This window comes from Malania oleifera, chromosome 2 (assembly GCF_029873635.1).
Source record: "Malania oleifera isolate guangnan ecotype guangnan chromosome 2, ASM2987363v1, whole genome shotgun sequence".
NCBI classification, from domain to species: domain Eukaryota; kingdom Viridiplantae; phylum Streptophyta; class Magnoliopsida; order Santalales; family Ximeniaceae; genus Malania; species Malania oleifera.
Window position 1 is genome coordinate 38,436,561 of NC_080418.1, and position 18,154 is coordinate 38,454,714.

The window sequence follows — 18,154 nt, forward strand, 5'->3', positions numbered from 1 at the left end:
GAAATGAAAATGAAAGAAGAGCTAAACAACTGGAAAATTTAAAAGAATATCATGCTATTCTAGAGAAGAAAAAGATTAAGAAAATATTGAAAATTATCTACAAAGAGGGGGAAATGGGAGATGTTAAACCCTTTGGATTAAAAAGAAATATCTCTTTCAAAAAGGGTTCAAAAACATTTGACGAATCTCATAGCAATTGTTATGCCTCATCGAGCAAACATAAGATCAATAAGCATAGCTTTTCATGTAAATTCAAAACTGGCTTATATTTTAAAAGAAAAAGGCATGCCTGGTGTCTATTTAGAAGTGCCAGGAGCATGGATAAGGAAATGATATGGGTTGTATGGAAAGCAAACCTCGTAGGACTTTAGGAAGGATGCTATCCAATAGAAAATAAATAATTATATAATCCTCCCTTAGTCTCAAGTGTAGGGGTAGTGATGACTAAAAGGCTTGGGAAGTGGTATGTGCTCAAAATGTAAAATCTTAGGATATGCCTCATCCATACTAAGAATCCAAGAATAAATTTATGCCAATATGAAAATTCAAGTTATATGTTCAATCTGAACTTAAAGCATATTTATCATAATGATTGGTTAAAATATGAAAATATTGGCTATAGCATGCAAGCTTTGAACTGAAAAGGGATATGGTAATCTCTACTTGAGTGAAATGTCAATCTTCACATAATCCACATATTCCTTTGATTGGTTCAAAGTAAAGGTTGAGGTCTTAACTAAGCTAAAACATCTGTAACCTCTCATGTCTAAGATGGACAATATAAATTCATTATTGAATAACACCTCAGAAACATGCTTGAATTAAAATTCACTTCCAAATGTGTTGACTTTTTGAGTCTGATCCCTAGTTTTGATAATAATAAATCGCAAGTTACTTATGTGTGTATTCGGTACTTAAGCAGGCTTAATATTTTAGCGCACACATAAGGAATAGATGGAAGTCAGGAGGAACATAAAGACCCTATCATTCGACGTATTCCATGACAAATCAGAGGAGCAAAAGAAGAAGGAGAAAATATTTGTTCTATGTTGTAAACGCGTTTTGTTTTTTATTTTGGGTTTGTAATATTATGGAATGTAATAATTGCATTGCATGCATGGTGGGATGAAAAGCTCAATATGACCATAGACTGACCGTAGGGAACCAAACCAGACTTCGGTCGATCGGCGTTGGATTTTTAGGGTTAAATTGAGGGCTAAAATTGTACCTCTGAGTAGCCCTAGTCGACCAAACCATTCTGGTAATAACCAGCTTAGTTGATCGAATACATTGTTGGCTAAAAAGACTAAGCCTCGGTCGACCAAATCCCTGACAGTGTAAAAGCCTTGGTCGATCGAACTAGTCAGAAGTCAACAAGTTGAATTATCATGGTCAACAATTCTAAAATGAACGTATCGTCCTTGGTCGACCGAACCGGAACGTGTCTGACCCCCAACTGTTCGGCCGACCGTTTGTATAGTTCAAATTGACCATAGTCGACTGAACCACATAAACGGTCAACCAAACCTTAGCTATGGTCGACTAAACCTACGAAGGGTTCAAAATCACCTCGAGACAGTCAACCATTTTCATAGTTCAAAATCGCCACGGCCAACCAAACTTAGCAATATGGTCGACCGAACCTTGAAAATGGTTGGCCGAATCTCTCGAGTTGGCAAAATTTTTACCGTAGGCAAACAAGGTTAATTTTATTTAAACATAATTAAAATTTTTCCAAAATACCCTTGATGTCCCCAACAGTTATATTTTTGCCAAAAACTATATATACCTCCTCATTTTCTAAGATTAGCAAGAGATTAGCATATCAATTAGCCAATTTTTCTCTGAAAATTTTATTGGGCTAAATCTTTCATACTCCCACCTTATACAAGTATATTGCTAAAATCTCTTTCTCATACTCATTCAATTACATATTTTTGAGAGAGATCATTTTTGTTCTTCACATACTTTTTGCAAGCTAAACTCTCTCCCATACTTGCATTTGTTGACTATTGATTTTGGAGAGTAGCTTAAAGTTTTTCCATTGTATTTTTCATATAAATATTGAATTGGTAAAGATTAGCAAGAGATTAGCATATCAATTAGCCAATTTTTCTCTAAAAATTGTATTGGGCTAAATCTTTCATACTCCCACCTTATACAAGTATATTGCTAAAATCTCTTTCTCATACTCATTCAATTACATATTTTTTAGAGAGATCATTTTTGTTCTTCACATACTTTTTGCAAGCTAAACTCTCTCCCATACTTGCATTTGTTGACTATTGATTTTGGAGAGTACCTTAAAGTTTTTCCCATTGTATTTTTCATATAAATATTGAATTGGTAAAAGCTCTTCATTTGCTTAAGAACTTGCATCCCTATTGCAAGTTTTATAAGCTTGCTTTGTATTTCGATAAAAATATTTTGAGCAAGCCTAAACCCTAATATCCATTGTGTTTGATATTTGAAAAATACTATTGTGATATTTATTTAGGGTAGTAGAGACTCTTTGAATATTCATATTGCGAATATATTATCTTGACATCAAAGGTCTTACTCTCACATATACATATTAATACACATATTGATTGAGAGTTAACACATTGGTGAACAAAATCTCACTTGAACTTAATATCCCGTCATATGTGAGTGTATTGAGCATACTGTTGTACATCATCTGCTTAGTTTAGAAGCACATTTGTTTGTACACAAAATTATTGATTATCTATTGTATTCTCGACGGGTTGTCGAAAGAGGGAGACTACCCTTGTGAATAGTCTCGTATTGCTCTAACTCGGTTATGAGAGCTCCAGACTAGTTCAAACTCGGTTAAGAGAACTAGGTGCACCATCTTGGTAAGGTGTTGTAAACAATAATGTTCCACCCGTGAAGTGAGCAACTAGTGGAATCCTTTTGCTTGTGAGCTTAAGGTGAGGACGTAGGCAGTATTAGCCGAACCCCAATAACATATTTTGTGTCAACTCTCTATTTAATTTCCGCACTTTCAATTCCACACATGTATGCTAGTACTTGAACTGTTGTGAATGTTTGAATTGCTTTAAATATTTGCATACCTACTTATTTGGGGAATACTGAGCTTGCTATATTTGTCTTGATCATTTGCTCAGTTTTATATTAGTGGGTAATTGACATTTGCTTAAAAAGACCCTAGGTTTCAAAATACTGGTTGAGGATTTAACCTAGGAAGGATAATTTTTAAATACCCAATTCACCCCCCCCCCTCTTGGGAATACACCAATTCCAACAAAATGTACAAAAACATCCTTGCTTGGTACATAACTCTTGAAAACTAAGGTGTAGTCACAAGAGGGGGGGTGAATTGGGTTTTTAAAAGTTTCTTTTAAATCTTTTTACAAATTCACAACCTTTTTTAAGTTTAGAAAACACACAAGAATGATTTTTTAATGCTTAATTATACCACCTACAATCCACGCTCAATATTAACACAAGCCAATGATTCTTAATGAGATGCTTTCAACAATGTTTATCAATCAATCAATCAACCAATCATATGAGTTGCAACACTTCCTTTATTCAGTGTTTGCAAAATTCAGTTTAGAGCTTAAATAAAACCCTGTATATATGAATATTGGTGCACTTCCTTTTAACCAAGATTTCCACAAAAGATTAATCAACGTACTCCCTTTAAGGTTTCCGCAAAAGATCAATCAACGTACTCTCTTAAATTAAAAGTTTTCTCAATCTCAAACTTTTAGCTTCCTGCACTTAGATACACAACCACACATTTTATATATGCAGAAAAATTAAAGAGTAAGGGTAGAGAGTGAGACCAAGTTTTTACGAGGTTCGACTTATACCCAGCCTACGTCCTTGCCATAGGCAAGACCACCTAAGGATTCCACTATAGCGTTCCTTTGCGGGCGGAACAAACCGTTACAATCCCTCCTTCAATTAGGGTGGAGCCCCCTCTCCAAGTGATACCCCACACTTGGTACAACGATCCAATAACCCTAAACCATCAAAGAAAACAAGGGAAATAAAAAAAGACAATTCTTGTGTACAAGAGATACTTTCAAATAGAGCTGGTTAGTACAAATATAACACGGCTAATCCTTCAATGTAAATATCAAAGAGAATTGAATTAAAGCTCAAGGAAGCATGTCATCGGGATTCTTCTTTTGATTTGTATCAAACCTCAGAAGATTAGCTTTCAGATCAGTTATCAAAGACTCAGTTTATCTTAGAAAATTCTCAACAAAAGTATGTATGCAAGAGGGCTTTAAGAGAGAATTAGCAATATAGTTTAAAAACTGATTTTCAATTTCTGGTATTGATTTGATTTGAGAAACCATGTATTTATAGACTCAAAAAGTGTTAAATTTGTGTTGCCCAAGTTACTTGGAGTGTTTCCGAAGTTTATATGATGTTTGGGGCACAAGTAACTAGATTTTGAAATTTAAAAATCTATTTTAAAAACTAGCCGTTCGAGGGTTAGTAGCTTGAGCCCTTTTGAACACAGTGCAAGTTTTCAGTTTAAAACAGGGTCAAACTCCTAAGGATTAAAGGATCAGTCACTTGATACTTCACTGTCTGTTCAAAATCAGTTTAGGAAAATCTTTAGTTGCCTAACCAAACACAGGCCAGACGCTTGAACAGTTATAAAAATAGTTTTTTTAGGTTTGTTTCCCAAATCCTTAGTCATCTTGCTTTGATACATTTAAAAATCATTTTTTTGGATTTTCAAAGTAAGGTTTCTAAGTCCATATCAACCTCTAATGAGCTTCAAAGCATTAAAAATGATATTTACAGTGAAGTACTTACATCATATTTCCTAAAAACTTGAAAACTCTTTAAGCTTGAAGTCTTCATGTATATCTTTGCTTTTAGTCCTCTTAGACTTAAGCTTCAATATTCTTTAAGCTTCCACATGTTTTGAACATCTTGGTCCTCTTGAGCTTTCTTTTGATCACTTTGTTGATGAAGTATAGCTTTATGGTACTTGTGATCTTGGACTTTCATTTCTTTGATCCTTTTGAACTTTGTCATACTAGGTTTCCTGAAATATCATCACTTAAACAATAACTTGTTAAATTAACTTTTATATGTTATCATCAAAACAAGATTCGAAAGTCATGTTAGGCCAACAACTCTTAATGCTTAACCCTTGCCTAAACATGAATATTTTATGTTAAGCATATTTTGTCCATTGCACAAAATTCAGCTTTAGGGAATCAATCTCATGTTATATCTCATTTATCCCTAAGCTCATCCTGGAGCCATAAAAGCCTTGAGCAAATATTTGTCTTCACTCTGGGCTTAAGCACTATTAATTATAAATTTTTTATTCTTCTGGTGCTTACTAAAAGACATCCTTCTCATAATCAAAATTAGAAGCATTCACTAAGGTATTCAAGTTTTATTGTTAAATTGAAATATTCCCCCTGAACTTTAAATATAAAAAGTCTCTATTTTGGTTCATATTCTCCATAAGCAATATTTACCATACCACGATCACATTCAGTAAAGATTTTACATTTTCATTGGATCATATCCTTGCTCTAAATCGTAATCATATTTAAAGGATACCCTCCAGTAATGGCCAAATAGAAATGTCCAAAGAGCAGTGTTTAAGAAATTCATATACTCCTAAATGCTCCTTTGCTAAATAGTTAGGACATACCTTCTAGCTTGCTTATACTGAAAAATGTCCTACTTATACTGAATACTTTTCTGAACATAATGAGAGTTTTCATCTTTAAGAGTATTCATTCATATTCCCTTCAGAAGCTCTCAAACTTTAAGTCAAATCTTTTAGAGCTTCCAATGATGTTGAATGGCTAAGGTGGCTACACTAGGTTTCAAATCTAGATGATGGAATAAAAATTGAAGGAGACCTATGCACATGTACTTAAATTTATAGCCATTCGAATTTGAGCCTCTCACGAGTTGAAATTCATTAGAAAAGAGGCTAAATAGGCTTAGTTCATTTAAAAGAATATTCATTGTGACTTTTTGGTCCTTTAAGCCTAAAAAATTCAAAGCTAAGTTAAAATCATTGAAAATATAAAGTACTTGGCAAAGAAATTAAAAAATGAAAATGACATTAAATGAGTTCAATGCATAACTCAAGGGGAGCATTTATCCTTCATAGTTATATAAATTAAAATGCTCTCTTGATATTATATCATGTATGTCTATATGTCTTTATCAGAATAGCATTGCAGATTACTATCCATAATGCACTGAATGATAAAATTTATTTGATGGATGGTTTTTATGTTATATAAAATGTTGACTGACTACTGAAATGCATATGTGTATGAAATGCCACCTGAATGGCTGATACAGTGATGTGAATTGCATGCTGGTAGTGAATTTTAAGTTGTTGTATGCTTAGAAATGAAATATTTGATGAAAATAATCAGGTTTCGGTTACATGGTAAAATGGGAAAATGTTCAAATTACAGACAGCATGCTGCTGAAATTTCAGTAGAAACTTCCCAAAATAAAATCATGTGATAAGATGATTATGATAAAATAAATGTTAAAATATTTTTAAAAGGATGAGTGAAAACTAGGACTGTACATGGTTCGGTGCGGTTTGGTTTTGGCCAGAATCGAAAATCGAACCGAAATTTTTGGTTTTGGGATTTCCGAACCGAACCAAAATTATGCTTTAATTGAAAACCAAAAGTGTGGTGATTCGGTAGCGGTTTTTCGGTTTTAAACCGATTTTTTTACAAAAAAAAAAAAACAACCTTTATTTTTCATAAATTTGTTGAAAATTTATTGAGCATTTTAATTTTTTATAAGGGCTCATAATTTTAACAAAATAAAATTTGGGCACTTTTAACAAAAATGACCTTTATTTTTCATAAAGTTCTTAAAAATTTATTGAGGATTTTTATTTTCTATAGTGGCTATATGGCTATGTTGCATGCTATATTTTTACTAGCCATAGATATATATATATATATATATATATATATATATATATATATATATCAGTTTTTAAATTTTTTTCAGTTCGGTTTTAACATAAAACCCAAACCGAAACCGAAACCAAAAATTTTATTTTTGAAAACCGCAACCAAAATGGAAAACCAAAAAATCAAACCGTTTATGGTTTCGATTCGATTTCAGTCCGATTTTCGATTTTTCGGTAATTTTTGTACACCCCTAGTGAAAACTAAATGAATATTAAACTTCATCCTTAGATAATCATCGCATATTCAGAAGAGCTGAGCTTCATCCCTATGAAAGAGCACAAAGAACTCATATGCATCATGTCTCGCTTTTTGAATATTAAGGCTCTTCTAAGAAACTTGAACATCTTATCTGTAACGCCCCCGACCCGCCAGGTGGGGCTCGGGGTGTTATGTGATCATTCACACGTCTCTAATACCATAATATCAATCACACAACTGAAAATAATAAATAACTACCTCAAATAAAATACCAGAGTTCTATTCTATACATCCCAAAAAGTGCATCCATTCACTCCACAATACACAACCAGTATTTAAAACATAAACTATACATATAATAGTTCTTACAACCACTCACATGCACAAAACTAAACCCTGCCCCCGGAGCTTTCTAAGCTCGATCACCAGAAAGACCTAAAAAATGAATAATTCGCTGGGGTGAGACACTTCTCAGTAAGTATGGAATAAACTATAACAGTGTGTGGCAAAAGAGTTTAGTAAATACAAAATATAGATGTTTGTTAATCAAGAGCAACTGACAAAACACAAGCAGATTCTACTCGCAATTTTGCAAACATTATTTATCAGCAAAGGTTCCCAAGGATTGGGGAGATTAAGCACCCACACATGTAACGCCCTTTGCTCTGATACCGTTTGTAACCTTACTCGATTTAATTCTGGTGCAGCTACAACTAATACTGATTAGGGCACTCACCTTACTTAGTAAACCCTCGGGCAGAGAGTTTTACTTTGCCATAAATTATTTATGTAATTAAATTCATGTATATAAGTTCATACACATTCAGCACTAACATATCCCAGAATCTACATACATGTCTACCACATCACATTACAGTTATCATACTTTCAATTCACATTCACGCACACACATCCATAATTGAAATGCACAAATCTACATCACATCTTCACATTTCGGCCTCCTTGCTGTGTGTTGAGCACCCTCCCCATCGTCTTTAGTACGTGGCCCACACAGGACATTGCGTACTTTTCAGTACGTGACCCACATAGAGTTATTGCATACTACCCAGTACGTGGCCCACATGGGGCTACTGCGTGCTTCACAGTACATGGCCCACACAGAGCTACTACGTACATCACAGTACGTGGCCCACGTAGAGCTACTGCATGCTTATCACAAAGCTTTCACAAAAAAACCTCACATGCACATTTATGTTCACAACCAGAAAATATTCACAACCAGGCAGTATTCACAAACAGACTGTATTCCCAAGCAGATAGTATTCACAAGCAGACTGTATTCACAATTGAACAATATTCACAGCCGAACAATATTCACAACCAAACAATATTACAACTAGTTAATTATGAAAGGTTATTCTCATGCCACGGTTTTTCCAAAATATGGTTTATAATCAAAAATAATTATTTTCAATTGCCTAACCCGTTCAGAAAATCATACTATAATTATAAGGTTCCTATACATGGAAATAACCAATTCAAATTTAATAAAAAGCTTGGTGTAATTTTATTCCCCTTACTTGTTCTTCCGAAAACGGCTCGATACGAACGGGAAAGCGAAACCCTAGCTTTTTGCATTCGCCGCCAAAACTGATCTAGCAACCCAAGAGAGAAAAAAGAGATGATCCGAGAGCGAGGGTGACTTCGGGTGTGTGTAGAATGAGAGAGAGTCATGTAAGGGATGAGGGAGAGAGAGAAAGAGGGAGAGAGAGAGAGAGGAGAATTGATTTTTCAATTAAAAAATGACCTAATGCCTATTTATAAGTGGGTTGTCCCCGCAAAAAATTGTTGATGATTTTTTTGTGCTTGAAAAAACCGTCAACGGTTTGACCCTTAAACGCTCTCGGTAGTTTGCCCTGTAGGAAAATCGTCGATGGTTTTTTTGAGTCCCACAAAACCGTCAACGATTTGGTCTTGGCCAAACCCTTTTCCTTCCTTTTTCTTATTTTTCCTTTCCTTTATTTATTTCTTTTTTTATTTATTTATTTTTCTTTTATTTTCTGGGTTCGGGTTACTACAATATCCTACTCTTAGAGCTTTATATTTTGATATGGATTGTTTTACGTCATAAGCATCATACCATGTCTTAATATCTTTTTTTTTATCTATAGGGAAGACTATGCTGGTCATGTAATAAAAATGGTTTAATAATTAGCCAGTATAGTTGTTTCATATGTTTCAAAATGATTACTTATACTACTTGGGATATGTAATAAGATCAGTCGTTGATAAGTGTAAGCACCTCATTTCACCTAAGCTAGCATTCAAATCTAGAGGGGGAGATTTAATAAAATCTTATTCTTTTGCTCACCCTAATCTTAGCTTAGACTTAAGGCTTGCTGTGGCAAATGTGTTTCAAAGCATAGTTTTTTTTTTTTTTTTTTTTTTTTTGCCCATAGCAAATTTTAAATTCATAACATCTAGGCAAGTATTCAATTTCGAAGGGGGAGCTCTTGAAATAAACTTTCTATCTTGTTATGCTCTCTAACACTTTTAGCTTATATCTGTTTTGAATTCATTGTGGCATATGCTTAATTGTAATGCATTTATTGTATACTTTAAGCAAAAAATATAATACTTTGCTACATATTCTTTGGATTTGCCATTTGATCTGGATCTAATTTGCTATACTCTTAGGATCTATATGGTTATATTTTCCTGGTCACATTATGTTCTATGCTTAAATGATTACCAGAAGAATTGTGCTTGCATGATCTTATTTATTAAAGTTTCTTTTTCAGCAAGCTTTGTCCCCAATTCTTCATGAAAACATCAAAGGGGGTATTTATTTTAAACGCTTTATGGTAAGAAATATTTTCGAAACCAAAAACTCTTTATCTCTTGCCTTATTATTTAAAATTGCATAACTGGTTCTGCAACTACATACGAAAATACATGTGAACTAGTTAGACTGAAATCATGCTCAAACCCATTTTTTTGCTATCATATGTCGTGCGTTTTGAAATCAAATCTTTCACGGGTTTTATGAAATGTTTCAATCGCAATGTTTATGTATATTTCTAGTCTAACCCAGTTTATCATGTATTTAATCTCACATGACCAGTCGTACTATTTTCGTGTGCTCAACTATCATATCTCAAAATAAAAATAAAATGCTTCTATATGCCCATTTTATATATAAAAAAAAGGGAGTTCTTTTTAGCCAAATCTTTTAGTGCTCAAATGTTTTATAACTTAGCCCTTTTGCTGATGACAAAAGGGGGAGAATTTTTATGAGCAAAATGTATAATGACTTCATGCCAAAAGGGGGATTTTTTTTTACTTTCCTTTGGACAAACTTTTCATGGGGCAAATATCTGAGCTATATTGCATGCTACATGTATGTGCCTTATTGCCAAATCTAAATGCAAATTATTTGAAATGTCTTCTTTCCTTAATATTCCTAAATTGTATTGAATATTATTTAATTTATGCATATTCTTAGGGGGAGCCTTTTCAGGCTGAACTCATTTTGCTCTTATGTGTTTGTCATCATCAAAGAGGGGGAGATTGTTGAATTTTTGAGTCCGATCTCTGTTTTGATGCTGACAAAGTACAAGTATCTTATGTGTGCATTTAGTGCTTGAATAGGTTCACATTACAACACGAACATAAGGTACTGGAAAATGGAAGCCAAGACAAGACTTAAAGCGCATACAACTTGGCGTATTCCATGATGACTGAGGAGCAAAGGACAAGAAGACATTTGAATTTGATTGTAATTGCATTTTGTTCTCTATTTGGTCTATAACAATGCAGATCATGCATGATATAATTGCTAAGTGTTGGCCTGACATGGCTTTTGAATCTCGTTTTGATGATAACAAATGAAGGTTGATTTAACATGTTTTGTTAAGTGATGATATTTCAGGGGAAACTTGAATGACAAAGTTCAAAAGATCAAAGGAAATGCAAGTCCAAGATCACTAAGTACTACAAAGCTACACTCATCTTCAAAGTGATCCAAAGGAAGCTCAAATGGACCCAAAATGATCAAAGCATGAGGAAACCTAAAGATGACTCAAGCTCAAGTCTAAGAGGATTTAAAGAAAAGACACTATGAAGACTTCAAGCTTAGAGTTTTTAAGGCTTTAGGATAAACTATGTAAGTACTTCATCCTGAATATCATGTGGAAATGTTTTGAAGCTCATTAAGGGATGTTATAGACTTAGAGACCTCATTTTAAAAACCCCGAAAAATATTCTTTTAAAGTAACAAAGTAAGATGGCTAAATGATTTTGGAAAATAACCTTAAAAATAGAATTTATGTATGTTCAGACGACTGAAGAATAAGTTCAAGTGCCTGAAGATTTTCCTGAAGAATTTCTGAAGCGGCAGTGTAGGCTCAGGTGACTGATCCTTGTAACCTCAAGCGCCCCTATTTTCAGTTAAAAATTTCACAGTTTTAAGGACCCTCAGGCGACTAATCCCGAGACCTCAAGCACCTGAACACTGTTAACGGCTATATTTTTAAAAAGTTTTAAAATTCAAAGTTTAAGTTTCTTATACCCCAAATTTTGTAAAAACTTGGGAAACACTCCAAGTAACTTGAACAACATGAATTAAACCTTTTTGAGCCTATAAATACATGTTTTCTCTAATCAAACTCACACCAAGCATTGAAAAATCTGCTCTCAAGTTAAAAGCTCTCTTGCTTTCTCAAAGCTCTCTTGCTCACTCTTGATACTGAGAATTGCTAAGAAATTCTAAGTTGCTGATCAATCTTCTCTGAGCTCTAACATCTGAATTGTTGATTCTTTTCTAGAGAAGTAATCCAGTGAATTTGTTCTTCAGCTTAAATTCTATTTCTTTTGATATTTGTTATTGAAGTATATTGTGCTTTCAATTGTACTAACCAGCTCTATCTCAGAGCATTCTTTGTACAAAATGTTAGCTTTACTGTAATCCCAAGAGGGGGGGTGAATTGGTATTTTAAAATTTAATCCCCTGGGTCAATCCACTGACAGCAGTATTACACAAGCCTAAGGTCAATCTAATGCGTGTAAGATAAATCAATATAAATATTCAGCGGAAATTAAACTACACAAGTAATTTAATTAAGCATGCACAATAAAGCAATAAATAGAAACGACACCAGAAATGTTATCGAGGTTCGGCAAACTGCCTACGTCCCGCCTTGGCTCACAAGCACAACGATTATACTATAAGTTCACTTAACGAGTGGAGCGGCACCTAATACAGCCAGGTCAATTAGCACAGGACTGACCTCAACCTACACAATGAATCCTTCCGAGATGGATTACCACCCCCTCAGGCCACGCCTGGAATACAACAATATTTCAATACAGGATGCATACAAATAATATGCTTCTTAATCAAGCAGATTTGCACCAATGATAATAATTAGAACACACCAAATATGTAAGAATAACAAGCTCAATGATGTATATGTGCAAGCAACACTCATTATAGTGATTATTATCAAGTTAAGCACAAGAGTGTTTTTACAAGCTAATCTTTGAAAACCAAGTATACCAAATCTCAATGACAGATTAGTGTTTCAAAGATGCTAGCAATAATATTCAAACAAATTCGAAAGTATTTTCTCAAATGTAGCAAGCACATGAGTTGTTTGAAATCAAGCTTGTAAAATATTTTGCACACAAAAATAAAGCTTAAAGAATCTTGTAATGTCAATGCAAAGACCCTAAAGCCAATGAGTTTTCCCACACAAGATTTATTTATTCAAATCAGTGGAAAATACTCTAGCCTAACTCTCTCAAGATAAAAATCAATCAACACAAATTTCAAATGAGAGTTAAGGGCTATTTAAAATGGAGCACAAATAATTTAAACACTCTCTCTAGGCTTGAATAATCAAGGAATATGAAGTAGGAGAGTATTTGGGAGTAGTATGAACAATATAGGCTTTGGAAATTTTCAAAGGATTTCTACTAATTAATTTGCTAATTATTTCCTAATCCATGCAAATGAACCCCTATTAATAGAAAAGGTGAAAATTATAACCGTTAGGGACATATAGGGTATTATTAAATTTGTTTTAAAAAGGTTTAGAAAAATTAACCCTGTTTAACCTTCTTAACTGAAGTAAAAATATAAAACAGCTCGAGAGTTTCAGGTATGATTGGCCTACCCAGCCTGGTTCGGAATGCCAGGGGGCACACTGTTGGCCTAAACAAGGTTTATGACTCTTGATTTTGATGATAATAAAGTAAGGTTACTTAATTGCTTCAAAGTAGATTAAGGACCAGCATACTTCATAAAGATCACAGGGAACACTTTGAAAGCTTATATCAACTCAAGTGATCATTATTGAAAGCTCAAAGAAACATGAAGCTCAGGAGCTCAAAGCAACAACTTCATGAATATTTTTAAAGAGTTCAAAGAAATAAAGAGAGTCAATTAGGACATGTATTGTAAGTACTTCAAGTATATTTCGAGTATGAAATAATTTTGAAACTCATTAGGAAAAAGACACTTAAAGACCTTATTTTTAACACTTGGAACATATTTTATAAAGAAAACAAATTGACATTCCAATAAATGAGGAGGAAAGAGAGTTAGTACAAAAAAATTTTAAAAACCAGAATTTTGTCTTGATAGGGGCCTGACTGAATCTGTCGGTAGACTACCACTTTAAGGGTTTTTAAAATACACAGACAGAAGGTCGTCATGCTACTGTCAGGACCTTGATAGGTGCCTGACAAGGCAAACTGAGAAGCCTGTCCAGGTTTCATCAGGCTATTGTCACCCTTCTGCCTATTTTTTAAAACTGAGTTATTTAGTGATAGGCGCCTGACCACAAGGTGATAGGCGACTGCCACCCTACTGCCTGTGAAAATTAAACTGTGTAATTTATTGATAGGCGACTGACTAAAAGCCCTCAGACTACTACCATGCTGCAGATTTTAAATTTTATAACGAACATATTTTTGAAAAATAGGTTGCTTGTGCTCAAACTCGTTTAAAACTTGGGCACCACTCCAAGTAAACTTGGGGATTAAGTTAAATGATTTTCTTAATCTATAAATAACCCCAAGACCAATGATTTTAAAAATAGCTAGAATCAATTACAGCTCTCATACTCTCTCAATTGCTCTCAAACTCTCAAAGGCTCTCTCACTCTCATCTTGCACGAAATTTGCTGAGGCTTTGCTGACTCTCAATCTCGAATCTTGTGCTACAATTCTAAAATTATTTCATCCCTTGAAAGAACTATTTGGTGATACACTCTTTGAGCTTCAATCTAAATTTCATATTTGAATTGCTTTGAAGTATATAGATTGAATTTGTACTAATCGGCTCTTTTGAGAGCATCTCTTGTACACCTTCTTTTGAATCTTGTCTTGTAGATTGATTGACGGTTCAGGTGCTTGAATCCTTGGACCGAACGAGGGGATATCGTTTGGAGAGGCACACTTTAACCTAATTGAAGGAGTGGTTGTAACAGTGTTATTCCACCCGAAAAAGGAACTGATATAGTGGAACCCTTTGGTAGTATTGGCCAAAGGCAAAGACGTAGGCTGGGGATAAGCCGAACCTCGTAAAAAACGTGGTGTTCTTCTCTACCCTACTCTTTACTTTTTACACTATATTTTTATTTATGGTTGCTAAGTGTAGATTGCAGGGCTTAATTAATAAAATCAAAGAAGACTCTTAATTTTAGAAAGTACATTTCAATTAACCGTTTGCGGAAACCCACAAGGGAGTACGTTGGTTAATTTGCGGAAATCTTGGTTAAGAGAGCACATTACAAACCAAAATCAAAATAGGGCTATTATCAAAAGTTGAAAGCATCACGTTACAAATTCTTGGTTGTTGGTATTATTATTGTGCGGTTGATTAGATTATTTGATTTTCAGAAATTTGTGGTGTGTTTTGGTTGTGATTATAAATTGATTGATTTACTTAAGTTTGTGTTGTAAATACTAAAACAAGTAAGTATATAGTTTAAAAAGAACTTAAAATTTTTTAAATAACCCAATTCACCCCCTTCTTGGGAACGTTATTCTACTTTCACACACTACTCTACTTTGGGCTTAATCGACTATCCATCTCCCACACTCTATCTAAGATGTGTGGTAGCACTACCTGATCTGATAGTTATGGTACCATGCTCTAAATCTAAACTAAGTCATCTGGATTCTGCTATCATATAATATATTTCATAATACTGCTATATAGTTGTTTCATAATTTTGTATAACATCTGTAATGATAATATTTCCTGAATAACTGTTATAGCATATCTAGTCACAGCATCTAGGCCAGCTCAAATATCGCGGCATCTACGCCGACTGAATATCATGGCATCTGCGTCGGCTGAATATCATGGCATCTGCCCCAGCTAAATATCACGGCATCTGTGCCGACTGAATATCATAATATACTGAAAATATAATTTATGTTATGTTTATAGTTTTTTTCTAAAAACTGTCGTCGAATCATGTTTGTTTTGTGAAATCATAAATATTCTGACATATCATTATTTACAATAAAATTTATACTCATGTCACACATAAGTGAGTACTACACTATGATATATTATCTGGCTGGGAAAACATATTTTACTAAAAAAATAATATTAAATCTGTTTTCAAGGTTTCCTTAGTTCAACATCAATATTCCCAAAAACTATACTAAACCATATATAAATTTCTGAATCAAATAGTGTATAGTCAATAATTAATTTTCTAAAAATACTTGACTTAATCTATCCCCTTACCTGTTTCCTGAGAAGCCTACTAAAAAAAACAAAACAAAACCCTAAACCACTCCCGTGGTGTTCATAACTCCAAACCCTGAAATCGCATTATTCTTAATTCAATCAACTCAACCCCAATATATTTATCATCTAACACATTTCCTAGGTCCACATATCCCAAAATAATCATTTAAACCCTAAAATAACTCTTTTACCCTAATTTTGGAGTGGTGTCCAAAGACTCTAAATCAACAATCTGCTCTGGTCAACTTGCAGAGAATCACCCCTAAATCATCGTGGTAACTTCTGATCATCGATTCAAGCAAGAATCGAGATGGAATTGAAGAGAGAAGGGAGAGGAAACCAAAATTTAGAGAGAGAGAGAGAGAGAGAGAGAGCGAGAGAGAGAGAGTGGAGAAAAATGAAACCCTCACTGAAAATCTAATTTGAACCTTTATATAGACGGCTTTCCATGTGGGCTCGTCGAAGAGTCATAGAAGGGTGTTCATTAATAAAGAATGGGTTCGTAGACGAGTCACAGAAGGTCGTTTTTCGACGAAGATAATGGGTTCGTTGACGAACCTTTAATAGCCTGAAATTCTATACTCTTGGTATCCTCTCGTCAACAAGACACATGTACTCGTCGACGGAACCAAGAAGGACGTTCATCGACGAAGACCATAGGTTCGTCGACGAGTCCCTGCTGACGCCCCTTTTAAATTCCTTTTTCCCCTTCTTTTCTTTCTCTTTCCTTTCCTTTATTATTTTCATAAATTAAATTTTTCAGGTCTCTACATTCTCCCCTCGTTATAAAATTTCGTCCTCGAAATTTGCTATCTCTCACATATATCACTTTCTGAGGGAAAAAAAAAAAAAACTCACTGTAATTTTATTAATCGCCCCTCCTTATGGCAGAGGAATGTCATGCTTACACTTACGGTCCTAGGAGATTACAATAACCAAACAAAACTCTCCCAAAACCAATCAAAATAGAAAACTACCACATACACTTGATTAACCTGCATAAAACCTACCTATTTACATGATTTCTTACCTAAACAATTACCTTTCCTTTCTGACTACTGTTGAACCCCACTGAATAGGTGTGGGTATCTCTGATGCATCTCCTCTTCCGATTCCTACGAGGCTTCCTCCACTGCATGGTTCCTCCATAGTGCTTTCACTAGTGGGATTTTCTTAGTTCGTAATTCCTGTTCTTTATAATCTAAGACCTGAATTGGTATTTCTTTATAAGATAAGGTCTCACCAATCTCCAGTGTTTCATAACTTATTATATGAGACAGATCTGGGATGTATTTCTTCAACATAAATACATGAAATACATCGTGAATTCTAGATAGTGCTAGGGGTAATGCTAACCTGTAGGCAACTGGGCCAACTCTTTCCAATATCTTAAACGGCCCAATATACCTAGGGCTAAGCTTACCCTTCTTCCCGAATCTCATTACCCCTTTCATCGGCACAATCTTTAAGAACACTTTATCACCCTCATCAAATTCCGACACTCATCGTCGGGTATCTGCATAGCTTTTCTGTCGGCTCTGAGCTATCTTAATTCTCTCCTAAATAAGCTTGATTTTCTCAGAAGCCCACTGAACTATCTCTGGCCCCAATATCTTCTTCTCTCCAATTTCATCCCAATATAATGGAGATTGACACCTCTGTCCATACAATGCCTTGTACGGAGCCATCTTGATACTAGCCTGGAAGTTGTTGTTGTAAGCAAAATCCACTAATGGCAAGTATTGAATTCAGCTACCTCCAACATCTAGCACATAGGCATGCAACATATCCTCTAATATCTGAATAGTCCTCTTAGTCTGTCTATCGGTATAAGGATGAAAAGTCGTGCTAAAAGCCAACTAGCACCCCAAAGCTCTCTGTAAGCTTTTCCAAAACTGAGACGTGAAACGTGGATCCCGGTCAAAAATAATAGACACAAACACTCCATGCAGTTTAACTATTTCCTATACATACAGCTCTGCCAATCTACCCATGGAGTAATTTACTCTAATGGGAAGAAAATAGGTAGTTTTCGTCAGTCTATCAACGACCACCCAGATGGCATCCTGTCCATGTTGTGCCGGCGGTAACCCCGATATGAAGTCCATAGCAATATGTTCCCACTTCCATTCAACAATCTCTTTTTTCATATTACTCCACCAAAAGGATAACCTCAAATCCCTGTACATTTTTGTACTCCCTGGATGTACTGTATTCAGGGAATGGTGTGCCTCTTCCAGAATGGTTCATT